Source organism: Cyprinodon tularosa, unplaced genomic scaffold, assembly GCF_016077235.1.
Source record: "Cyprinodon tularosa strain WSP-4 unplaced genomic scaffold, ASM1607723v1 ctg304, whole genome shotgun sequence".
In the NCBI taxonomy this organism is placed as follows: Eukaryota; Metazoa; Chordata; class Actinopteri; order Cyprinodontiformes; family Cyprinodontidae; genus Cyprinodon; species Cyprinodon tularosa.
This window is the reverse complement of record NW_024039013.1, coordinates 857,436-884,717: the sequence shown is the minus strand read 5'-3', so window position 1 is coordinate 884,717 and position 27,282 is coordinate 857,436.

The window sequence follows — 27,282 nt, the reverse complement described above, 5'->3', positions numbered from 1 at the left end:
GAAAAAAACATCTATAAGGCAATGAGAGATGATTAACAACCTTTAAAAAACAAAAGCTCATTTAGATCAATCCAGGGAAAAATAAAGAAAGCTTATAATTTCTAATTTGTTCTGCAGTTTTCTGTTTCATTTTTCAAGTAAGCATTAAAAGTTCAGCTTCTTGAGTTCATTCCAACATGGCTGACACCAGTCCTCTGTGATGCTCTCGGATAAGTGGAAGAAGATGGATGGATGGACTTCATCCCAAGCTAAAGACAATAAAAAGATGGTATATCAATGTCCTTTTTTAAGGAGTAACAATGATGTAGCTATCTTTTTTTCCTAAAAAATGAATTCAAGACAAGGGACTACCTTGAATAGTTTTCACAAGTTGGCAATAGAACCTGTTTGTGTGGGGAATTTAACAGATGTGCTAAAAATCCATTTCTTACATTTTCATTTCAGCAGAAAAATTCCAATGAATATAAAAGGTTGATCATCCAAACAAGATATTTTATTTTATTTGTGAATGAAAATTAGCAGGTTAAATGTATCAGTGGCTTGATATACCGTAATGTACATGGAGCATCAATGAGCCTTAACGGTTTTGGACTGAAGATACGTTAATGTAAAGAAAACTGGATCAGTAACAGTAACAGTGAAAATTCTCATTTGACTATGATTATCAAACCTGAATTCATTTCAATGGCTCCTGATTCAAAATCAAACCAGTTTTTCTTTTATTCTTTAACATATTAAAATATAAATCAACATGTAATCCCTCAATGTCTCTGAGATATTCATGCACTTTAGGCTTTAGCTAAATGCAAAATGAAGGCCCTTTCCACATGAAGACAGGTATGGTTTCTTTTAACAAATAGCAGAGAACATCCCCTCTCGCATCTAGACATTGAGGGTTGAGGGTTGTCGAAGGGGGAGGGTGTGCTGGCACCGTCTATCTCCTGGAGGGGGGGTGGAGTGTGCCGGACACCCCCTCTTGGTACTCCCAGTTTTAATTGCATCTGAGAGCAACACGCAACAACACCACATTCGAGCGGGCGCAGTGAGGATCGGGGTCTTCTCACACCCCTGTTCTCCGGCTGCCGCCTGGAGTCTGGGGCCTGGAGGAAGAGCGGGCCACCTGGTCCGTGGTTTTGGCTGGGGCTGGCTGCGGGGCCTAGGTGGCCTGCTGGTGGCGGGGCTGTCACCTCTGCTCTCCCCAAAGAAGGTTGGATGGAGGGGCATGAAGTGCCTGGTTGAAGGTTTTTTTTTTTTTTTTTTTTTTTTTTTTTCTTTTCGGGGGGGGGGGGGGCGGTTCTGGTTGGGTGGCCGGCGCGGGATGGGTGGGCCCCGGTCCCGGGGGGGGCTCTTGCGGGGGGTGGTCCGGTCCGTGTGCGGGGTGGGGGGCCGGGCTTGAAGCAGGAAAGAGATGGGTTGGTGTGGCGGTGTCGCCGCTCCCCTCCCCTCACATCCGGATTTTAGGTTCACTTATGGGGTCATCCGATAGTCCCGGGACCGACCACCGGTGTCACCGGGTTTTTGGTCCTGGTATTATTGGATGTGAGTGTTATGTGTGAATGTGTGTCTGCGTTGTTATTTTCTTTATTTATTATTATTATTATTTTATTCAATTTTTTTTTTTTTTTTTTTTTTTTTTCCTGTGGTACGAGTGGGGGCACTAGGGAGGGAAGGCATGATTGAGATGGTGTGTTTTTTTTTTGTTTTTTTTTTGTTTTTTTTTTTTTCTTTCCCAGGTTGGGGTCTCAACCGCACCCTCTCCCAAATACATCTCAAGTCTCCGCTAAGTGCGGAGCCCATTCCCCCCGTCCTGCTCTCCCTCCGCTGGCTGGCGTCGGGGCTCACCGGTGCACTGGTGGAGCTGGGGGTGGATGCCCGGGGGACTGCTGGCTCATTCCTGGCGGCCTCTCCACTGGCCCCGGCCGGCCGGGGCTTTGCTGGGGCTCCTGTCTGGGGGTGGGGTGCCCTTGGGGCCTCGGATCCCTGGGGCCTGGGACTGGATCCGCTTCGGGGTGGGGCTGGGTGTTGTTCGGGGATTTTCGGGGTCGGTGCCGGTGCCTTCGCTACGATGCCGGTTCCTGGGCGGTGTTTCTTTCCTATGCCGGTTCTGTGGTATCGGTTCGGGGAGGGGGGAGCTGCGCGGCATGGTGGGGTGCGGGTCTTGGGTCCTGTTTTGGGCTCCGGTTTTTCCGCTCGCACTTCTCCTCTTGCCTATTTATTTTAATTGTAATTATTAATTAATTTATTTATTTACCTATTTATTTTTTTTTTTTTTTTATTTTTTTTTTTTTTTCTCTTCCTCGGTGGGGGGGAGCGGTTGCGGGCGGGTCGGTGTCTGGTGTCCGCTGTCGCATTGTGGGGGCCCCTTTTTTTTTTTTTTTTTTTTTTTTTTTTTTCTCTTTTTTTCTTTGGGGGGTTTGGCATGTCTGTTTTCTCGGGGGGCAGGCGGGCCTGCTGGGTGGGGGTCCTGCTGGCGGCGCGCCGCTGGTGTGTGGGGGTCCGGGCGGCTCCGGCGGGGGTAGTGTTGGGGGGCCGGTCTGGGCGGGCTGGCTGCGCTGGCTGGGTATTCGGGTGGGTTTTCCCTCCTGGAGGCATGGCGGGGCTGCTCTGTTCCCACTGATCGCGGCGGGTGGGGCTGCGGGGCGGGTGTGGGCCTGGGGTGGCTATGACCGGCGCGTGGTGGGGGGCCGGGGCGGCGGAGCTGCTCTGGCCGCGTGTCGGGGCCTGGTGCGGGCTGCGGGGGGGGGTGGCGGACGTGGCTGGGCTGCTTTGGCATCGTCCGGTGGGGGGGCGGCGCGGTTCGCTCCGCTCTGGCTTTGTGCTGCCCCTCGGGCTGCTGGGGGGGGTGGTTGCGCCGGCTGCGGTCTGCTCCTCTCGCGGTTTTGCGCCGGGCGGCTTTTCTGCTCTCGGGCTGATTCTGTGCGCGGTGTGTTTCGTTGCGCGCTGTTGGCATCGGTCTTGGTGGGGTGGGGCTGCGCTTTTGGCCGGGGGGGCGTTTTGGGGGGGGTCCCGCGGCGCTCGTGGCCGGTTCGCGGCGGATGCGCATGGGCCCCGGCCGGGGGCGGGGCCGTCTTAGTGTTTTCCTGGGTGGTGCGGTCGCGGTGGGTGTTGCGGCCGGTCGCCGGGGCTTGGTGCTGGGGGGCGGGGCGTGTTTCGGTGCTCTGTGGGGCTGGGGCGTTTCGGTCGGCGCCGTGGGGGGGCTGGTGTTCGGCGCCCGGCCCTACTTCGGGGTGGCCGGCTGCCGGCGGGGCCCGCGGACTCGTCCCCGCGGCTCCCCGGGGCGCCGGCATGGCGGTGGCTGGGGGGCTTCCTCGTGGCTGTCTCTCCTCCTGCCTTGGTGGGGTCTGATTTCCGGGGCTGGCCCCGCCTTGGTGCCTTCGCTTCTGGGGTCCCCTTGGGCGCCTGGGGCTTTGGGTCTCCCGGCGCTGGACTCAGTGCTCTGGGGGGTGTGCCTCTCCGGCTCTCCACAACCACTATTGAGCATTTTTTTCTATGGTTAAAACTTTACATGCACAAGTTCACCCTCACAAACAACTACAGGTGCTAGGCTTCAGGTACTTAGAGATTCACTTCCAAACAGAAACCCCACATTCATATCTTCAGGTAACACAGAGTACATGTCAGACTTAATAATATTACTTTAGTGATAGTTTCAAGGTGTTTGCTTTATTGTATATCTCGTACCATGTTTTTTGGTTGTGCTGTTCTTTTTTCTTTCTTTTTTTTTTTTTTCTCCATCTCATTACAGGTGTTGAAGCAGACTGAAAATGTTTTGTCATTGTCTCCTTCCTATCTCCTGTTTCTTTCATCTTTTGTCCTGTTTTTTTCTTTTTCTTTTTCCTACTTCTTCTTCTGTTTTTCTGCTCTACTTACATTGCAGTGTCCATATGAACTGTAAAACTCCCTGCATAATTATAATAAAGCAATTTATATACATGAAACAAGTGGAGCGGTATGGCAATTGCGATACCGCTACACTTGTGAAAGTAAAATCTGTTGGGCTCCTTTTGGCATCAAGACAATTATTCTTATTGCCACCTTGCCAGACAGGACACTGTAAAAAAAAAAAAAAAAAAAAAAAACAAAATAGCAGAGAACAGAGCTGCATCAACACAAGTATACAGAGCACTAATAAAGGCTCTAAAGTACGTATGACCCTTTGGTCAAGCTGTAAAACTGCCACAGAGTAGCACCCAAACCACTGAAAAATCTCCAGTCTAGTAAAGAAAGCGACATGGTGCAAGGAGATGAATGTTGGTTAAGGTGGTAGATTTAGCTGCAACATCATCGTAAAAAATGTGTTTATTATTCTGTGCAGTCTGTTCTGTTTGATCGTATCCTTTTCTTTCATTGGTACATTGGTTAAAAATATCTGTGAATTCATTTTTTCAACAAATGAGTTGTTTCCAAGCCTATTTCAGTTTTATTTTAATTAAGCTTAAGTAGAGAGCCGCAATTAAACTATTTTTTTATTGTATTTCCTAAAAATCTCAGTCTAATAGCCGCTCTTTTTAAAAACATGGGTACCATTAAAGGGTTCATCCTCCTCTTCGGGTAATGGAAATTCTCACAAAATGCAGCTTTCATTTCCAATCGTCAGCTGCCCCATCTTAATCTCTATTGACAGACATGTTGAAATCCAAAGTAAATTCTTCTTGATGTTTTGTGCTTCGGTGGATTGTTACAGCTTGAGTCCAAGGTAATTTCCAATTTTTCCCCACCCTGAATTCCCTGCAAACAGGGCGACCAGCTGTCCATCCAGAACAGGAGATTGAGGGTCAGTGTACCATAGACGAAGCCTGTCCTGCTCTCTCTCCTCTCTAACTCCAGTTGCTGTTAATTGCTGGCCCAGGTTCACAGGGCTGTCTCCTTTTTTTGGCTTCGAACTGTTTTGGCTGCTGGGGTAATAGCTAATTAACTTCCTCAGTGTTATTGTTTATCTGACTTTATGATCTGAATCTGTGCCAGTTTGTCTTTGTTTCTGAGAGAGGCCTGGATTCCCCAGACATTAAACGCACCACAAGGTCTGGCTGTTAGCTCTGAGCTTCAGAGTTGGCAGCATGCCGCGGCTGCTGCTTCACCGGGCTAATGTAAATGCTCGGTCTCATCATTGGCGTCCACAGGGAGCAACTCTCATTCGCCCCGACATGCTCACTCTTGCAAGGGGGAAATAAAGCATGGCCAGATGCTGAGGAGGGCCTCATGGGTAAATGGAAAGCTATTAGAGGTCAGGACTGAAGGACAAAAAAAAAAGCAATGTCATTGGTTTTTTGTGCATGAGAACAGAAGCTGTGAGGGGTCTATTTAAAGAAGTCTTATGTTTTCTATAAATGTTCTCTTCCATCAGTTGTGTCTTTCAGATTTGCAGCTTTAATCTGGAGACATTTTAGTTTGCTCAGGATCCCAATTTAAGCCAAAGGTAATAAAACTATAATTACTTTGATTCTGTTTCCAACAAAAATGGGTTTAAGCACAGCACAGTTTTTCTAGTGAAGATAAAAAGTTTACACAACTTGAGGTTTTTCCTCATGTGAGATATATAAAAAAAATCCAACAGGTGCTTATTTTAATGTGATCTGTAACTTTTCCAACTAAAATAAATGCTATCAAATATTAATGTTATGATCTGCTCTGATAGTTCACCTTAATTACTCATGCCTTTCACCTGCTTAACTCTGTCCAGTTCCTAATCATCACCCATCTCATCCACCTGCCAGTTTACCTTATATTGGGCTCAGTTCTAGCTATCTAGTCCAGATCATTGTTTGATTTTTGTTTGTGTCCTGTCTGTCAGTTTCGTTGGTTAGATTTATTTCCAGGGTTCGTGTTCCTGTGAGGAGTTTATCTTCAAGCCAGTGTCCTCAGGCGAGTTATTCCATAACCAGTGGTGAGAGTGTTTCATCGTTTCCCTAGGGGTTCTGTTTTCCTGATTCCATTCCCTCTCACCCACTGGCCTGGTCTGTCCCTGCCTGATCTGGTCACCTGAACCACGGTTGGACTCCTGCTGGATTCTGAGCTGTATGTTCAACGCAGCGGACTCTCAACGTGCCTTTACGCTCTGACAGATTCCTGGAACCCGGATCTGTCCGTTCCCAAGTGAATCGGAACCCCTAGATGGACTGCAGACTCCCCACCCCCCCCACCACCACCCCCTACTGCAGCCACCCTGAGCCACAGATCCACAGCAGCATGCGTCTTTTCTGTTTTTTAAATAATTGTTTGGAACTTTCTTTCTGGCTGTCTAACCTTGAATAATGGGTCCATCTCTGTTTTTTTTTTTTTTTATGACAATTAAGGCAGAAAAATGAAAAGTAACAAATTTGTTTGCATAAGTGGGCCACTTTTTCACAACTTGAACTGGATCCCTGTGCTTAGAATTAAACACCAAATTAAACTCACATTCAGTAGGGGTGAGCGCAGCTACCATCACTTTTCTGCCACTGATTAACTTCCAATAAAGATATGTTATTAGTACACCTGTTCTCACTTTTTCTTACAGTAGCTGAGTCTCACAGGTAATAGCTCAAGAGAATCATCTAAAATTATAATCTCCAAGAGAAGAACGTCGCACTGACAACTACACAGTTGTGGTAGTACCGTATTTTCACGACTATAAGGCGCACTTAAACGTCTTTTTTTTCCCTCAAAATGTGCGGTGCGCCCTATGGTGCGGTGCGCCCTATGTGTGTTGTAACTGCGACTTTTGAGACCACCTCATTGAGGAGATGATGAAAGAGTGGCTGAATGTAAGGAGACCAGCTGTTTTTTTTCCACTCATAACCATTAATCTGTAACTCCATGCGTGCCCATCTCACAGCTGATGTGAAAAACATGGGGAAACAAATTAACGCTGTGCTTGCTGTTCAACCGCTCGACATCGGTGTGAACCGGACCCAGCAGGTGCAGCAGAAGCAGCGAGTTTACATGCAAAGTCAATGGTTGACGCGCGTATAGGTGCAGCAAAAGGTTCCGCAGCGCGTTTTTGAGCAGCAGGTGCAGCACGTCGCACTGCTGCTGCTCGAGATGGAAAAATTGAAGTTTTGCTGCTGGACGCGCCGCATCAACCAATCAGAGAAGCTGATCTGGGAGCTGACAGCGAGACAGACACAGCGCTTTGATGACATATGATATAACGCAAATGAAACGGGCTGGATGGATGAGGAGATGATGCAGGCAGGTGTATGTGAGGAGACCAGGTGGTTTTTTCCACGCATCACCATCGCTGCGTGCCCATCTCACAGCCGATGTGAAAAAAAGGTGAATAAAATGAACGCTGTGCTCGCCGTTATCCCGGGGGTCTGACAAAGGAGCTTCAACCGCTCGACATCGGTGTAAGCGGCCGTTCAAAGTAAGGCTGCGAGCGGTGTGGGAGCGATGGATGACCGACGGAGACCACAGTTTCAGGATAAGAAGGCAGCGCCGGGCAGATTACGCCACAGTTTGCGGATGGATTGTAGATGGACTAACGTGTCTGCTGGCTCTGTTGTTCAAGCTTTCGCAAAAGCCGGCATCATTTCTGAGGAGCCGCCCAGCACGGAAAGTGACTGACAGCGAAGAAGGGGAAATTGGCATGACTGATTTAGCGCAGCTGTTTAATTCAGAAACAGAGGATGATGACTTTGATGGGTTTGATTAATACTTTGTAATAAATAGCCTACATGAATAAAGCACAATCATACTCAGTTTTGCTCCCGCTCTATTTTTCTACCTGAAAACTTAATTCAACAGCAGCCTCTGGGCGGATCTCCTCCTCTTCACCGCGGTGGCTGGCAGGTGTTTTTTCATCTAAATAATCTAAATCTTGCAGCTATATTTGCTGTGATCAGTGGGAATAAAGTAGTTTTAATATGTTTTTAAGTGAGAAAGACCACCTGAAAACTTCATAATTGGGTCATTGCAGTCAGTTCATCCAGATTATTATCGTGCCTATACTATTTCTGTCGGAGGCGCTCAGACCGCCACATACCAGCGGTGCACCGACAGTAAATCCCTTCAACAGCAGCCCCACCGCGGTGGCTGGCAGGTGTTTTTCATCTAAACAATTTAAACTGCAGGCACCAGGATACCGGTAATAAAAGCGAACATATTCCGTCGGCAGGTTTCAGGATTTTAAGTTAATTTAGGAGTGATCACAGCGCTGTGTCATCTGCGATGTGTCTGTCTCACGGCCAGCACCCTGCAGGTTTGATTAATACTTTGTAATAAATACATGAATAAAGCACAGTCATACTCAGTTTTGCCCCCGCTGTATTTTTAAATACGCAGTAGAGGTATTTAAAGGTAGTAGAGGACATGTACCTGTATATAAAAAACGCGCCCTATAGTCCGGTGCGCCTTATGGTCGTGAAAATACGGTATAATTGTCTGGGGCTGCTATACTACATCAGAACCTGGACAACTACAGTAGTCGTAGTTTTTGGAAATATCAATTCTGGCCTTAGAAATACCTGAAAGAGACTCTTTTTATGACCTTAACATGAGTTAAACAACAAGATAAGCACTAAAGTAACAACAACATGGTAAAGAAAAAAACAACTTTACCATGAGGATTTTGTGGCCATATTCAAATTGTTATTTTAATGTGACTGAATTAAAGCAATTCTTTAGGTGGGGTGGGCCAAATGTTTCCACAATAATGTGAAAAAAATAAATAAAAAACAAATAAAAACCTGAACTGAAATAATACATCTAAGTAAACTGCGGCAAACAGCTGGCACAATTACTTATTATTTTGGATGGAAAAACCCTATATTACACAATTTCTGGTTGATATTGCATTGTTATATTCCCTCAATTAGTTAAGTATTTAATTTAAATATGTTTTTGCATCTACTTAGGATTTTTTACAGTAAAATCTATTTGTTTAGCTGAAACCTTTAATTAAGTAAAAAACAAAACAGAGTGAAACTGTAAGGTTGCACACACTTTTTACACAACCAGAGCTGCAGAGACAGGTGGACACCTTCTGACTGCAGAAGGATGTGATACCTTTCATCATATGCAGCCTTTTTTTCCCCCTTTGAACACATGTTCCTGTGCGACATGTGATTAGCGTGATATGTTTAGACAGATCTCATTTTTAGGAACCCTCTGAGAGCAACTGGACTGTTTCTGAGGCAGAAAAAGGTGCATGTGCTTAGAATGGAAACAATCCAAATGTGATTTTAAAATCCATTTCTTTCTTTTCTTCAGACATCAAAAGTTTCTGTAGTATTCAGTGTGTTTCTGGCAATGTTATTTGGTGCTAAGATTTCTTCTGTTGTAATAGCTTGTGATCTCTCCAGAGAAGGATGCACAGGCAGACTTTTTAAGGAAGTGTAGTTCAAACATCTAATTTGACATAGATGTTCTACATAAGGGATTTTTTGTTTTGTTTTGTGGTTTTTGTAAGCAACAGACCTTTTGAACTTGATTACAAAAGTAAAAAACAGTGATCTCCAAAGAATGATGCAGGAAACTGAAGTCAGACTCATGAGCATCCCCAAACAGATGCAGTAAATGTTTTGTTCATCTTGTTTGTTTATCCTGTATAATTTACACAAAGAGAAGAGGGGTAGTTAGCTCTCCATCCATTGTTGCTTTTTTTTTTCAGGTAAAGCGAGATTTGCTAGATTGAACTGTAGAAATCACCCCTGAGTCTACAGTATATATGTATTCACCCCCTTTTCTCTGATACCCTCAGATAACAGCCATTGCAAGCACTTTCTTTCATGTCACTAAATTAGTTAAAGCTTTCTTCACGCCTGTAATTTAATCTCACTATGAATCAAGCTGTTTTCTGAAGAGCTCAGAGGTTTGATAAAAGCAACATCTTTTCACAATGACCAGAGTCATGTATCTGTGATTAAGTATAGGAACAAGACAGCCCTTCAAATGTATCAAGACTATTTAGAAACTGTCTAATAGTACTTTTTCCTACTTTTATGGATCAAATACAACTTCACTGTTAGTAATCAGTTTACAACTATGTTCACTTAACATAGCCTGTCCCTCCGATATAACATCCAGAACCGTGTTCCCTTAGCATGTTTAAAACCACCCTGAACTCAGATTTCTTCATTTATTGGTGACCATCAGTCCAGATGGAAGGATCCAAGATTCCAGTTGGACATGTTATGTGCTTCGGGCACATTATGATTTTTGTCTATTTCTTTTCTTTGTTTTCTTACAGACTTTAGTTGAAGGATCTTTTGTTAATATATTTTGGGATTCTTTTAGCGAGTTAATTATGTTAATTTGTGGTGCTGTCGTCCGCCTAGAAAATAGGCTGGCTTTCAGCATGTTGGGGCGTTCCTTTCCAACTTCGTTTGGACGCCGCTTTCCACCTGCTTCCATTTGTTCCATCGTGCACGGTGCGCACTTGTGTTGTCGCTGCAGCCTGCAGCGGACGTTCCAGCCTGCCATGCGGTATTTTTGTTAACCGTTTCTTACCTTCTTTTCTTGTGGTTTTTGGCCTGGCGGGACCGGTTGTCCTGTTTTCGATTTTTCTTTTGCTTAGGTTATTTTTGGCCTTTAGTCCGGTACTAGTAGGGGCTTCGACGGCCCTGTATAGGGTTGGCCCCCTGCTGTACCGTTTTATTCTGTTTGATCGGCCTGCCAGGTCCAACTTTCTGTTGTTACTTTGGGTTTCTATTTTTACTTTTTGGGGGCACGGGATTTGAGGGCCTTTAACCTTTTTCTCTTCGCAGAAAAACTGAAGAAGCTGAAGAAACTAAATCGGAGAGAATTCATAAATAAAAACCTTTTTTTGAACCCTCATCTTTTGTCTCGTGTCCTCAAATATGTTGTGCCCTTGGTGGACGTAACATATTTATGGGGGCTTGTCTAAACAAAGTTTGCCTTTCGTGTCCCCGAATATGTTGTGTCCTTGGTGGACGTAACATATTTATGGGGGCTTGTCTAAACAAAGTTTGCCTTTCGTGTCCCCGAATATGTTGTGTCCTTGGTGGACGTAACATATTTATGGGGGCTTGTCTAAACAAAGTTTGCCTTTCGTGTCCCCGAATATGTTGTGTCCTTGGTGGACGTAACATATTTATGGGGGCTTGTCTAAACAAGGTTTGCCTTTCGTGTCCCCGAAAATGTTGTGTCCTTGGTGGACGTAACATATTTATGGGGGCTTGTTTAAACAAAGTGTGCCTTTAAGGCAGGTCGTGTCCTACGGTTGGTTCTTGTTTGTTGGCGGTTGTGCTGGGTTTGTGTGTGTTTTTGCGCAGCTGACGCGCGTTGCGCTGATTAATTAGAGCATTCGGTTCTGGTGGTGCTGTAGCTTTGTTTGTGCAGAGGTGTTCCTGATTTGGTGTGGCTTGATTCCAGGGGTAGACATGGAGTTTGACCTGGATGAGTTTGTTCGAGGGCCCACGTTGGATACTTTGCGTAACTGCACAAAGGATCTGTTGCTGTTAATAGCCGAGCATTTTGAGGTTATTGTGGATTGGACGATTTGGCTCTGGTGTTTTTGTGGCTTTGTGTGTGTGCTTGACAGTTTGTGTGGCGTGATTCCAGGGTTCGAACATGGTGTTTGACTTGGATGAGTTTGGTGAGAAGCCACATTAGTTGTCTTTGGTTAGTGCACGAAGGATATTTTTCCTGCTGCAGTTTTTAACAGTCTTGATGAATCGCCGAAGGAAACCTCACTTGCAGCTGATCCGTGTCATTTAAAGGAACTTCAGGTCAAATTTGGACAGCTGGCTTTGATGGAGAAGGAGCTGTTTTTTTGAAAAACGCAGACTGGAGTTGGTGAATCGGATGTAGGCTATTTGCTGCGCTTGGTGGCGTTGAGAGCGCATTGGATCATGTCTTGGATGTGAAAGCTTTTAACGTGTTTTTATTGTGAGAAGAGAAGACAATATAGTGGCCGACGCACTCTCATGACTCTAGTCCCGCTTTCCTTTTTTTCTCTGAATGGGTTGAGTTTTTTTTTTACTTCAGACCCCATTCAGAGTCTTTGGGTGGGGGTGTTATGTGCTTCGGGCACATTATGATTTTTGTCTATTTCTTTTCTTTGTTTTCTTACAGACTTTAGTTGAAGGATCTTTTGTTAATATATTTTGGGATTCTTTTAGCGAGTTAATTATGTTAATTTGTGGTGCTGTCGTCCGCCTATAAATAGGCTGGCTTTCAGCATGTTGGGGCGTTCCTTTCCAACTTCGTTTGGATGCCGCTTTCCACCTGCTTCCATTTGTTCCATCGTGCACGGTGCGCACTTGTGTTGTCGCTGCAGCCTGCAGCGGACGTTCCAGCCTGCCATGCGGTATTTTTGTTAACCGTTTCTTACCTTCTTTTCTTGTGGTTTTTGGCCTGGCGGGACCGGTTGTCCTGTTTTCGATTTTTCTTTTGCTTAGGTTATTTTTGGCCTTTAGTCCGGTACTAGTAGGGGCTTCGACGGCCCTGTATAGGGTTGGCCCCCTGCTGTACCGTTTTATTCTGTTTGATCGGCCTGCCAGGTCCAACTTTCTGTTGTTACTTTGGGTTTCTATTTTTACTTTTTGGGGCACGGGATTTGAGGGCCTTTAACCTTTTTCTCTTCGCAGAAAAACTGAAGAAGCTGAAGAAACTAAATCGGAGAGAATTGATAAATAAAAATCTTTTTTTGAACCCTCATCTTTTGTCTCGTGTCCTCAAATATGTTGTGCCCTTGGTGGACGTAACAGACATCATGGTTACACATGGTGCAATCTCCAGAACTGTTGTCCATTTCAGTGGCAAAAAGGACTGCATCCATCTTCAAATCCTAGCCTAGCTGCTAACATTCAAAAATTATCCCAACTGTAGCGGCATGTTTGTGGCCTGTTAGTTAGCTGTTGTTAGCTGGGGACTAGCTGTGTTAAGGCCTGGTTATACTCCTGCAGCAGTGTGTTGCAGTGAGCTTGACACACACATTTTTGATTTATGCCCGGTATTGAAGTGTGGTCTGCGCATACGCTGTGGGTCTCGATACAGCAGAGGCGGTGAGTAAGTGGGGACGTGTTTGTCCGACAACGGAGGGACATGACGGCGAAAAAGAGCAGGGATTCAAGTGGAAAAATGGTCCCAGCATTCTCGCGCACCTCGCTCTTCTAGCTGGTCCAACTTCACGAGTTGTTTTCCGCAATTTCGGTCATAAAAACAAAACAAGCCGGCCTCCTGTCTGCGGCACTGTCTGCGGTCACCTACAATTTGGGAGAGGGGCAGCGGAGTGTCTGCGGAGAGGGCGGGGACGTCTTTTTGTTGAATGCGACACCTACGCAGACTACCTAGTTTCGAAGTATAAAAGTTATTTGTTGCCTTCACAATAGAAGCATCGCGTGCACACACCACCACTCGTTTTCAGACATGTTTCAATACTGTCACATTAAATGGGTTATGTTGATCATTAATTGTTCATTACTGGATTAAGTGAAACTTGACCGACAGTTAATGGGGAGTTTTACTGTGGCCACAAAAGAGTTAAAATGTGGGTAAAAAAAAATTCCAATCTACGCAGGTTTGTACTAGATAACCACTAATTTAACATTTAACCATGTGATTAAAACCACTCTATCCAAAGAGACGACAACCCATCAGAACCCCTTAACTTACATTAGCACCCCCCAGGTGACCTCCATGGCCAATCCAGTGGGAGGGATCAGAGCCATCTTTTGTTTCCCCTAATTCTTAGTTACACCTACAAAATATTTATCTCAGGGCTCCCCAGCTCTATCAAGAACTGAAGAAGGTGCTTGGATGAGACGCAAAACATCTTATAGAAAACTTCATCACCAGTTGCCTAAACTGAACATTTCAAGCTTGACCATTACGTGGACGACTGGGAATCTTCACAGACACTAATTGATTAATTATGGATCAGAAATGTATTCCTCCTAATTTAATAGAATTCCAAGAGTTTATTTTCAGCCAAATGTATCCATAACAGAGCAATCCTTACCCTTCTTCAAGCAGCTGACACCTCCTGTTATTGAATATGATGGAGCAGTCAGTCACATTGTTCTGCTGTCACACACTCCAGGACGTCTTCAGCACAAAAACGGCATGAAGGATGCATAAAGAAAAACTGTGGCTAATGTATCTGCAGGGAAAGCTTCAGATGGGTTTGATGGATTGAAATGAGCTGAAGCAGAGTTTCAAAAACCAACTCGGTAATAAGCAAGCGCACAGCAACTGAAGGGTGGTATAAAGCTTGATTACAATCATGGATGCTGAAAGGATGTGAGGAGATGGATGTTAACAAGGACATTAACAAAAAATATTATTGAGCTTGTGGCTGTATGTTACACAACCTTAGTTTATGTCCCTGTGAAACTTCTGTTGCTTAAGTGGTTTAATGATTGTATAGAAAATCTCAGAAGAAAGCCGTGCGTGACAACAGAGATTTATTCTGTCAGAGCTGCAGCTGCAATTAGTCACAACCAAATGCTTTCTGTTTCCTTAGATAAACTTGAAATCATTGACATTTAGTGTCAGCTCCTGTACATTTTTCTCCAAGTGCTTTGAAAAAGTGAAGGCAGGAGCTAGAGCTACCAAGAGAAGAAAAGTGGGTGCAATCAGTCTAAACACTAGCTAATTAGTGCAGCAGTCTTATTTCTTTAGTCAGGTGGGTGTAAGAATGAGGCGACCACAGTGACATCAGTGCTGAGGGAGCAGAGAAACACCAAGGTATTGTTCGAGGTTTTTTGCAACCGTATGAGATTAATTATAAATTTGAAACAATGCTTTGTTTTTCCCATTTCCCAGTTTAAACACAATGTGGAAACTTTGCAAAATAATAAACAAAAAATTAAATTGATAAGACTTTGCAAACACCTGAAAGCATATTTCTATATTTACTGTGGCCCTTTACACATTTATGGGTAAAAAATTAAAAACTTTTTCTTATTCTTATTCTGGAACTGTCATGATTGTATCAAGTGCTCTGACCCACATGCAATAAACCAACACAGAGAGGGTTACCAGTGAAATGTTTAACAGGTTTCTTGAGATAAATGTGAAGAGTCCAGTGTAGCTCTGAACACTGTTCAACCGAAACTGGAAAGTGAGGGGAAGACACTGCGATTAGTTCAGGCTCTGTGGGATATTTGATTCTTGAACTTGAAGAGGTGAAAAAGGTTGCAGACTCACTTTTCCAGAAAATGGTTGTCTCTTATTGACTCCAGTCAGTGTGGGATATTCCAGTGTTTGTCTTTTTCGATGGAGGGCGGAGAGGGTTTAACCAGAATACGGTTGTTAGTTGGAGAACGGAGAGACTGAATGCCACTTAAATTTCCTGCGGTACTTGAACGGGTTGTTGTGGAGATGGATCCCCTGCTCAGAGAGAAGCCCCAAATGGTCCTTGGGGAAAAGGGTTGACCAGAACCACAAACTTGAATCCTCAGCTCAGCTTGATTCTTGGAAGATCCTTCCAGGGGAGAGAAGGTCCGAAACATCCAGTTTGCAGGATGACTTCCTGCCGAGAGGCAGAGACAAAACAGCGAGGTTAAAACTCAGGTAGACAAAAACTCTGCTTGACTCAGCAAAACTCAGCTTGGCTAGAGTACCCAAAACTGGCAAACACTCTGGCTTCGAGGTAGTGGCAGTCAGCAGCTTAAGAGCACTCCGTTAATGAGGAAACCTTCTGCAGGTGTGTGAGGAGGCCGACCAGAACCAGACGGACCTGGTGGAGGAAGGAAGACAAACACAAAACAAACCACACAGACTGGAATCCTAACAGGAACGGTTTTCTATAAAGGATGATTTTAAAATGGATACAATAATGTGATGATCTGAAAGCACTCAGTTTGTTGTATTAACAAAAAAAGACAGAATTTTCCTCCTGTTTGGGTAAGTGTAGGTAAATGCACACTACTGTATGACCTCCTCCAAATTTATGTGTGGCCCCTAGCTCCTGTTCCCACCTTTCATGAAATCAACATTAGTAACACAATCATAGAAGGGAAAGGACGTTCAAACTACTGTACCAAATCCCGACAGCCTTAAACCTTACAGACGTTATTATGCAAACAAACATGGATGATGATAGTCAAATGGAGTTTACAGCCTTCTAAATAAATATGAAAAAAGTTTCACATATGAACTCATAAGGCTCTCAATTATAAAACCAAAAATAAATTAAGTAATGTACATTTGTATGTATCACACATGATACACAGCAATGGATTCTGGGCTTCTATATAGATAAGTTCTACAGTCAGAACTGTGGAAGTCACCGTTTCTGTTGGTTTCTGCTAATAACTTCAGAGAGCATCTTGGAGTTAGTGCTTGGTGGCATGCCGAAGGGACAGTTGGAAATACAGTTTCCTGGTTTCGCTAGATTGTGATGTAAACAGGACCTATGTAAAAGGACAAAAACATGTTATCCCTTGCTGTAGCATTTTAAATTAGACTGTATTTTTTGTTTTTGGTCAGTATTAAAGCAAAGTCATTTCTGTTTGCTAAATGTCTTACATTAACTGTAGACAGGAAGCATATTTTGTAGTGTTTTGTAAGAAATATAAAAAATATTTGGAAAGAATATTTTGATATTTTGTATTCTTGTACAAGATTTGCAGAGGTCTTTGACTGAAGACACTGTCAAGGTTCTGAACAGAGGACCCAGTATTTGAGGCAAGACAGACAGATTACTGAAAAAGCATTTATTTAAAAACAACGGATTGCCGGTGGGCAGCTAGGGTGTCTAAGGCAGGAACCTCTGCAGGAGGAAACACAGTTTAGTTACCACGTTACTCTGGCAAAGGATAATAATGAACGTGTGAGTCAATAACCTGGTCTGTCCTTGGCCAGAGGACGATGTTTGGTTCCCACCAAACAACTGCCAATGCGACGAATGCTGCCCAGAGAGTTCCAGATGCTCCTAAGTCTTAAAGACAGCAGAACTGGTAGGAGATCAGATCCAAGCAGAAGAAGGAAGGCAAGACAATCAAGAGGATGAAGCCAGAGCCGGTGTCAAAGAGGTTCACAGGAGTCTGTCATGATTTATCAGGATTTCTAGCCCAAGATGCAGAGCTCCCAGAACAGACACAGGCAGGATTAAAGTCCAATGTTTATTAGTGGCACAGGTCTCCCACCTGGGAGGCAGAGAATACAAAAAACAGGTTAAACTCAGGGACAGATTAACTAGCTCAAACTCACTGGTTCGCTGGTTCAGACAGACTGGGTTAACAGGCACAGATTAGCAGATTCAGGCAGGTAGAGAGGCTCAGGTTTGCTTCCATGGCAAGGACAACAATGACAATGACCATGGCATGGCAATGGCATGGCATGGCATGGCAACGATCCGGCTCAGAGAGAAGCTATCACTCAGCTTATATATGGAGAGGTTAATCAGCAGAGCTGATGGGAATCAGCTGAGCGCAGAGAACCAGCTCCCAGGAGAGGATCCACGGAGCCCTCTGGTGGGCAAACCTCTGGATCCCAACAGAAACAGAAGCCCACAGGAAGGGATCCACACAGCCCTCTGGAGGGCAAGCTCTTGGATCCCAACAGAGTCCAGACCAGAAGATCAGATATCCGAAGAGGTACTGAAGGGAAATCCAGGTCGATGACAGGAAGTATTTCCATGGTCGTCAACAGGCTTGTAAAAACTGCTAAATGGGAAAATTGTAGCTTCATATGTAGTGCTTTTCCTTAGGTGAAATTAATGTTACTCCAATACTGAAATCATATTGTTTGTCATTCTCTAAGCTGAAATGTTGAGTGACGTGAAAAGGCGAGACAAGACAAGATACAATTATTCTCTAAGTTGTTCTTTCTTTCACATAGTGAGCTTTGCAACAATACAAATGAGTCTGTTGGTGAATTGACAATATAAATAGGCTCTACCTTGCCTTGTTGGAAAAGCATGGTTATGACCTGTTCTCAGCTCAGGAACTATGTAGGACCCGTATAATATCTGGTTGTCCAATAGGTTTGCCTAAATAAAAGATTTAGATATGACTTATCAACTTATTCCTGCAAAAAGGTCTGATGTTGCAGTGGAAGGTAATGAAAAGTGTTTGGAACATGCTCTTGTTCTGACGCCAGTTTGTTTCAGGCTTATCCAGTCTCCTGTAGAAGGGATGGTCCTATCACAGGTTATTTGCATTACTACAAGGACACTTAGCAAGGTAGAGTGAATACACAAACTTGAAGAGGGGAGGGGGGCTTGCAGGAAAACTGAAGTTCTCTAGTGTTAAAGTAGGCAGACATGAAATGGTAACAGCGGATGAGTAAGACATGGAGATGTACTGTATGACTTATTGACATTTGCATAAAACAAGTCTAAGAGAAAGTTATGTTTTTCTTTGGTAGAGCACATGAAAAGCTGTTGGAATGATAGCTGTTCAGCAGAGAAAGAGACTTTATTAAAACCACCGGTTATTGTCACAAATGCACTTGGCCAAGGTGTCTGTTATACTTTAGCAAGAGTAAAACTATATTTAACACATGAAGGAGAAAAAAAAGGTTACCAAAAAAACAACACCTCGTAAACTCTAAAAACAAGAGCCTATGGTTCAGTATCTTAGCTGCAAGAAATGTTCATGGCAACATGTCCTGGGTGACACCTAACCTTGTTCACGAGCATTGCCAACCCACCTCCCTTGAGTTTTCCGTCGTGGGTTAAATTTCTGTCAGCTTGTGTGGTAAGAAAGCCTGGCAGAGAAACACTGGAGCTGGGGACATGATCCTGCAGCTACATTTCAGTAAATACATTGTGCTGCATTGTTGAAATTCTGGCTGAGTCCTTGCAAGGTATTTAGGTTCTTCTAATTTGTTTCCTAATGATCTCACATTCCCTGATTAATGGAAGAAATTACATCTATTTCCTCTTCCTCTCTCTTTTACTTGCTCCTGCTTTGCATCCTCTGCACCTCCTTTTCAACTCACCTGGTACTTGAGGTATTTGAGGTATTATTTCAGCTTAAGATATGTTAAATTGTGGAGTGTTGGCCTAGTGATTAGATCAGTGCACTTGTGCTCTGAGAAGGTTTCAAGTACCCGGTTTGATCCACACAGCCTGCACTCTGGGTCTCTGTGCAAGACCCTTAACTCGCACACTGCTCCCCGTGTGCCGCACAGTGGCAGCCCAGTGATGGGTTAAACACAGATAGTTAATTTTCCATTGTGAAATCAATAAATTTCAAATTCTTTTTCACTCAGCATCAAACATTACTGGCAGAGACCTTGGGAAAATTACTCTTATTTACAAATGGAGTAACTAATCTTTTCTTAAAGTGATAAGAATCAAGCTATCAAAGCTACTAAAAAGGTCAGGTTGGAGTAGCTCTGGAACACTTACTGTAGGTTATGTGCTAACCTATGTACAAAATGTTATACTTTGGAGGTCAGCTTTACAACATTATACCAAACCAAAAAGCAGGGGACTCCCAACTTCACCCAAACAAGAATGGTGGAAGGAACCAGAGCTAGCTAGCGTAACATCCTTTAACAGAAATAAGGTAAAATTGTCATGGCTCAGACAAATGGACCTAGAATTCAAGCCCATAGAACAAGTTTGTGGCCTGTCAGCTGGGACTGGCTTGATGGATTCTCTATAGAGATAGATACTCAGATTAGTGACCACAAAACTCAGATGGAGAACAATAGAGAGCATGTGAGTCACTAACCTAGTTCTCAGTTCAGTCAGTGTCCAGAGGAAGAAATTGGAACCAGTCGGATGACTTCTCTACAAAATGCGGCGGGAGCCACCCAGAGAATTCCAGGAGCAAGGCAGAGGACTGTAGAGCGGAAGCCAGCAGACACTGAAGAAGAGAAGAGGCCAGAGGCAGAATCCAGAGCAGGTGGCAGAGCAGAAGTCCAGACCAGAATATCAGAGAGACACAGAGATACCAAAGGGATAATCCAAGGACAGGGTACAGAACCAAGGGCATTACCAGGCAGTGGTCCAAACCGCAGTCTGAACACAGAAAACAGGCAGATACAGACCAGAACAGGGCCAAGCCAAAAATCAGGAATCCAGAGGCAGAAACAGGTCAGGATCAGGCAGACAAAAAAACACAACAGCGCTAGATACACTATATTGCCAAAAGTATTTGCTCACCCATCCAAATTATTGGAATCAGGTGTTCCAATCACTTCCATGGCCACAGGTGTATAAATTCAAGCACCTAGGCATGCAGACTGTTTTTACAAACATTTGTGAAAGAATGGGTCGCTCTCAGGAGCTCAGTGAATTCCAGCGTGGAACTGTGATAGGATGCCACCTGTGCAACAAATCCAGTCGTGAAATTTCCTCGCTCCTAAATATTCCACAGTCAACTGTCAGCTGTATTATAAGAAAATGGAAGTGTTTGGGAACGACAGCAACTCAGCCACGAAGTGGTAGGCCACGTAAACTGACGGAGCGGGGTCAGCGGATGCTGAAGCGCATAGTGCGAAGAGGTCGCCAACTTTCTGCAGAGTCAATCACTACAGACCTCCAAACTTCATGTGGCCTTCAGATTAGCTCAAGAACAGTGCGCAGAGAGCTTCATGGAATGGGTTTCCATGGTCGAGCAGCTGCATCCAAGCCATACATCACCAAGTGCAATGCAAAGCGTCGGATGCGGTGGTGTAAAGCACGCCGCCACTGGACTCTAGAGCAGTGGAGGCGCGTTCTCTGGAGTGACGAATCGCGCTTCTCCATCTGGCAATCTGATGGACGGGTCTGGGTTTGGCGGTTGCCAGGAGAACGGTACTTGTCTGACTGCATTGTGCCAAGTGTAAAGTTTGGTGAAGGGGGGATTATGGTGTGGGGTTGTTTTTCAGGAGCTGGGCTTGGCCCCTTAGTTCCAAGGAAAGGAACTCTGAATGCTTCAGCATACCAAGACATTTTGGACAATTCCATGCTCCCAACTTTGTGGGAACAGTTTGGAGCTGGCCCCTTCCTCTTCCAACATGACTGTGCACCAGTGCACAAAGCAAGGTCCATAAAGACATGGATGACAGAGTCTGGTGTGGATGAACTTGACTGGCCTGCACAGAGTCCTGACCTCAACCCGATAGAACACCTTTGGGATGAATTAGAGCGGAGACTGAGAGCCAGGCCTTCTCGTCCAACATCAGTGTGCGACCTCACAAATGCGCTTCTGGAAGAATGGTCAAAAATTCCCATAAACACACTCCTAAACCTTGTGGACAGCCTTCCCAGAAGAGTTGAAGCTGTTCTAGCTGCAAAGGGTGGACCGACGTCATATTGAACCCTATGGATTAGGAACGGGATGTCACTTAAGCTCATATGTGAGTCAAGGCAGGTGAGCAAATACTTTTGGCAATATAGTGTACTTCTCACACTCAGCTCAAATAATCTGCCACTTATGGCTGGAAACAGGCAGTGTAAATAGGAGCTGGAACAGGTGGATCAGATGAGGGCAGATGAAAACTAGGCAGAGCTAAGCAGGTGGAAGCAAGGAAACTAATGATCCAGTCGTCAGCGCCAAGATCATGACAAAAATACACTATATTTACAAAAGTATTCACTCACGACCCTCCAGTATGAACTTAAGTGAGGCACCATTTTTAATCCAGATGGTTGAATATGATGTTATAACACCTTCAACCCTAGTCAGGAGCCTGTCTACAATGTTAAGGGGCTTGTTTCTGGGAATGTATTACCATTTTTCCAGAAACACATTTGTTAAGTGTTTAAGTTTAAAGAGAAGGCCTGTCTTTGAGTCTCCACTCTAATTCACCCTAAAGCTGTTCAATCAGTTTGAGGTCAGAGCTCTTTGTAAGCTTGTCCACAAGAAACTTTCTCTCCAATGCCTTTATGGACCTTGCTTTGTGCATTGGCGTTATGGAATAGGAAGGGACCATCTCTAAACTGCCCAGACCAACATGGGGAATACTGAATTATCTAAAATTTGATGTAATAGAGACACCTTTCACTGGAAAAAAGAACGAAGACCAGCTGCTTAAAAAAATACAATTAAAATGTCAATCCCCTACTGCCAGCTCTACATTTCCATTACCTTTCTCCTGATGACCTCTAAATCAAGATTATTCTATTAGATTGATATATGTACTTTGTTGCATCACTCCAGAGAACATGTTCTCCCTGCTCAAGAGCTTATTGGTGATATGCTTTACAGTACTTAATCCATCACTTTGCATTGCACTAGGTGATCCATGGCATGGATGCAGCTGCTCAGGTATAGGAACTCATTCATGAAGCTTTCTATCTATGCACTGTTCATAAGATTGTCTGAGGTGAACATAAAGTTCAGAGGTCTATATTATTTGAGAAAATTAGTGACTGCTGCATCAGCATCTGCTGCCCCTGGTCCTTCATTTTACATGACTCACCACTTTGTTCTGAGTTGCTGTCATTCCCAATCACCTCCACTTTGTTATAAAAACAATGACAGTAGAAGATACAATATTAAGGAACAACAAACTTTTCCCAACTCTACTTGTTCACACAGTACCATAAAGGAATTTGCTGAGCTACTGAGAAGGGAACCAATCTTCCATCAATGTTTGTAAAAACAATCGTTATCCTTAGGTATTTGATTTTATGCAATTGTGGCCTTGGATATGATTGCAACAACTAAATTTAATGATTCGGATTGTTGAGTGAATACTTTTGGAAATATAGAGCATCATATTTGGGTTTGTGACTCTGAAAAAGTGCAAACTTGTTTGCACGTGCAGAAAAGATCCTCAAAGAAAGTTATAAGCATTTGTAACTCAACAGACAGTGTGTTGAAACTATTTGCCTTCCTCAATATACATATCATATACTAATTACCAAACTCAGCAAATTCATAGGTGGAGGATATGCTAATGTAAGCATCTAGTACATGCAAGGTGATTTTCAAAATTGTTTATTCAACTGCAGCCACAGTTTTTTATCCTCGTGAGACCATCCTGATCTCGCAAGCTTTCAAGGTTTCACTCGCAGATCAGTCTGGAGACTCTCCATTAAAAAAATTTTGGAGCCGTTCACCAAACGAACGTCCAATCAGCATTGGCTTTGAGGCGGGTGGAGGTGTGACGCAACGAGAAGCGCGACAGTTCAGTCTAAAGAACATGGCGGCTTCAGCCGATGAAACTAGCGTTAGCGTGGCTATCGAGCAAATTTGATCGGAATTACAGAGTATTTCTTCACTGAAAGAAGAGCAAAACACTGCTCTGGAGGCTTTTCTCAGAGGAAAAGATGTTTTTGCTCTTCTCCCGACTGGTTTCAGCAAGAGTTTGATCTATCAATTGGCTCCTCTTCGTCGTCGCTCTGTTAGTACGTCATATGCTTCGTTGATCTGATTGGTTTATTCGGCCCGTCTATCACCAACATAGGCCAATCAGCTAACCAGTATTTTCGCCCCTTCCCAATATTACTTTAATGCAAGTTTTCCAGATGAATATGCAGAGCAAATCTGGCGGAGTTAGGTTAACAGTTTTTGCGTTTTTTATTGCTTCTGAAAGTCATGAGCAAACTGATACATAAAAAATGTCTGTTGTCATTGTTGCTCCAAAGCAGGCATGTGTGCAACACTAGAGGATGGGAAGATATTTTACGTTCATGTAAACATAGATGGACAGTCAGAAATAACTACAGTAAAATAAAAAAAGACAGAATATAAGGGAGTATGGACGTCTTTGAGCTTCGAGCATGGGAAAAACTGCTATTGATAGGAGCTGCTGGAGATAAATTCAGATGTTTAGAGCAAAATCTGCGCATGTCAGTTAGTTTTGTCTCTGCATTTGGATCCTGTCAAACCTCCTCCCCCTCCCCCTTGACAGCCTGGGCCAATTGGCATGAGATCTATTAAGGAGCCTGTTCATGCAGGGCTCTAAATTAAAATGAACGTTACAATTAACAAGTGTCGGCTGGAGGAGTTTTCTCCGGGGTGGGGACTATAAATTCAATATAGACATATACACACCAAAGTATATTTATATGAACGCTACAACAAAAAACATTATAAAACACACAAAAAAACAACATTATTTCATGCACAGGTTTCTTTTTTGTAAATAAATCTTGCCTATCTGAGGCTTTGTGAAAGCAAATTTGTGTTTTGCATGGTCCAATATGGTGTCACAAACCTAAAAAATAATGTAGAAGTTTAATAATATGGAAGCTATTAGTCAGCGTTATATTTTTTAATATATAGAAACTATTTATTTTCTTAGAATTTTCTGGAAGGACGTTTCTTGCTGCATTTCTCTTTCTCTCTTTCTCTCTTCAATGCGTTTCCAACTCCCGCGACTCAACCTGCCAATCAACCACAAAAAGTCTGCGCTGTGGCGGGAGGGCGTGAGCAAATACACTTCCTCTCGCCTCAGGGCGCAGCATTCCTGTACGACGGAGTATTAGGGCCAGGTTAGAGATTTTTTCTATTTTTTATTTTGAAAATAAAGTCACAGCATTTCGAGAAAAAAGTTGTAATATTAAAAGAATAAAAGCGCAACATTACGAGAATAAAGTTGTAACATTACTAGAATAAAGTTGTAATATTACGAGAATAAGGTAGTAACATTACGAGAATAAAGTTGTAATATTACGAGAATACAGTCGTACCATTAGGAGTTGTTCTAAAATAAAACTTGTTTCTCGTCTGTTTAGGACTTTATTCTTTTAATATTACGAATTTATTCTCTTAATTTTATGACTATTCTGGTGGTGACTTTTTTCTCGTAATATTACGACTTTATTCTCGTAATGTTATGATTTTATTTTTGTAATTTTACGACTTTATTCTCATAATGTTACGACTTTATTCTCCTAATTTTACGTCTTTATGCTCGTAATGTTATGACTTTATTCTCGTAATGTTACAACTTTATTCTCGAAATAGAAGAAAATAAAATCCTTAGCCTGGCGTCATACTCCGTCGTATTCCTGTGCCCAGAGCTCTTCTATACCTTCGTATTGCAGAGGAGCTACTGCACATGTACAAATTTTAACGAGAGTCTATGGGCAAAGCCTTTTGCGCCCGAGGGTGGAAATTTGTCACCAATCCGGCAAAAAATTGAATGACACTTTCTTAATCATTAAAGATTAAATATTTATCTTGCACATCTAAAAAATATATACCGTATTCATATATGTCGAAATATTTAAAATTCTAGTTTAAAATTAAATAAAATTTTTTATGTCTTAATCAGGGGCTGCGTTTGAATTTATGGGATGCGTTCTCCGAAGGCCGATTCGAAGAATGATTATGTCATAGCGCGGCACTGAGGTCTGGCCGGATTCCATGAATACTCATTATGCGACCTAAATGCAGCCTTGTTTTTGCCCGATTTAAAGGACGAGTCCAGTGTATCCTCTCTATCCTTGGTTTTCCCAGGATGCATTGCGAGACCAAGCAAGCTGGCTGCTCCGTGATCAGATGAAATGGTGCTTTGCGCCGAACAGGGGTGAATATTGGCAGTTCAGTTTAATTTAATATAAGAATGAATTGTTCCGTTGATAGTTCCTTCTGAAATTAATGAAAATATTTATTTTAATAGTTATTGAGTCAGATTTGTGGCGGGTAATGTTTGATTTATTGAAAGGTTTCTATCTGTTACTGTGTAAATGGGTCTGGCTGTAATTTAAGGACAGATCTAATGTATCTGCAGTGTGGGGACTATAAATCTGATAGGGTATTTTCTGCTATTGCTATTTTGTACAATTTAATTAACTACTGTAAGTATTTTTTGTTGTTAAATATAAGAGATTTTGCAAATATATTTCTTATACACATTGTTACATTGTTTAGATTTACTTATATCTTTCTATCCCTTTTATAGAATAGAATAGAAAATCTCTTTATTGTCACACAATAGGGAAATTTACAGCAGCTAAAAGATTATTGAAAAATATGGTCACACAAATGTGGTCCTTAGAAAATTGTATAAGAATAACATAATAGGGAAGAGTTAAACAATCTATAAACTATATAACACTTTACTTTTAAGTGTTTTAACAATATAAAACTGTCCACCTGGAGAATAAATAACCAATATACAGCTATGGACATTTTTACAGCAATGGATATTTGAAAATAGCAGCAACATCAATTCAATTCAATTCAATTCAATTCAGTTTATTTATATAGCGCCAAATTCACAACACATGTCATCTCAAGGCACTTTACAGTTCAACCAGATCATACAGTCAAATTGATACAAAGTTTTCTATCTAAGGAAAACCAGTTGATTGCATTGACTCATTGACTCAAATACAATCCCTCACACTAAGCATGTTTGTAGCGACAGTGGAGAGGAAAAACTCCCTTTTAACAGGAAGAAACCTCCAGCAGAACCAGGCTCAGTGTGAGCGGCCATCTGCCGAGGCCGACTGGGGTTCAAGGAGACAGAAGCAGAGATACAAAAAGCAACTGTAAAAGGCGGCCCCGTCCAGGAAACACACAGCCAGGCAGACAAGCTCCAAGGCAGATCCCATGCCAGAGGACGAAGAGAGCACATCCACTCAGTCACGGTCAGAGAAACAGGACCACACTGGAAAACAGGCCGATCTCCAACATCTATAAACAAGGGTGTTGATGGAAGCAGCACAGCTGATGTTTCTTTCCAGGATGAAGTCACAGCCAAACAGGAACAGACGAGGCAAAGCTACTCTGAGGAAAAGCAAAGAGAGCAGAAGGTTTGAGATTGAACTAACAGATTCTGCAGAATAGGAGAACAGAGAGAGAATGAAGCAGAATGATGAAATGGGGGTCCCTATGTCCTCCAAAAGTCTAAGCCTATAGCAGCATAACTATAGAGATAGCTCAGGATAACCTGAGCCACCCTAACTATGAGCGTTATCAAAAAGGAAAGTTTTAAGTCTAGCCTTAAAAGTAGACAGGGTGTCTGCCTCACGGACTAAAACTGGTAGTTGGTTCCACAGGAGAGGAGCCTGATAACTAAAAGATCTGCCTCCCATTCTACTTTTAGAAATTCTAGGAACTACTAGTAAACCTGCAGATTGAGAGCGAAGTGCTCTGTTAGGAACATAAGGAACAATCAGATCTCTGATATAAGATGGAGCTTGGTTATTTAAGGCTTTATATGTGAGAAGGAGGATTTTAAATTCTATTCTTGATTTAACAGGAATCCAATGAAGAGAAGCCAGGATAGGCGAGATATGATCTCTCTTTTTAATTTTCATTAGAACTCTGGTTGCAGCATTTTGGATCAGCTGAAGGCTTTTAACTACAGTTTGTGGACTTCCTGATAGTAAAGAATTACAATAGTCCAGCCTTGAAGTAACAAATGCATGGACTAGTTTCTCAGCATCACCCCTGGACAGGATATTTCTAATTTTTGCAATGTTCCTCAGATGAAAGAAGGAAATTCTAGAAACCTCTTTGATATGGGATTTAAATGACAGGTCCTGATCAA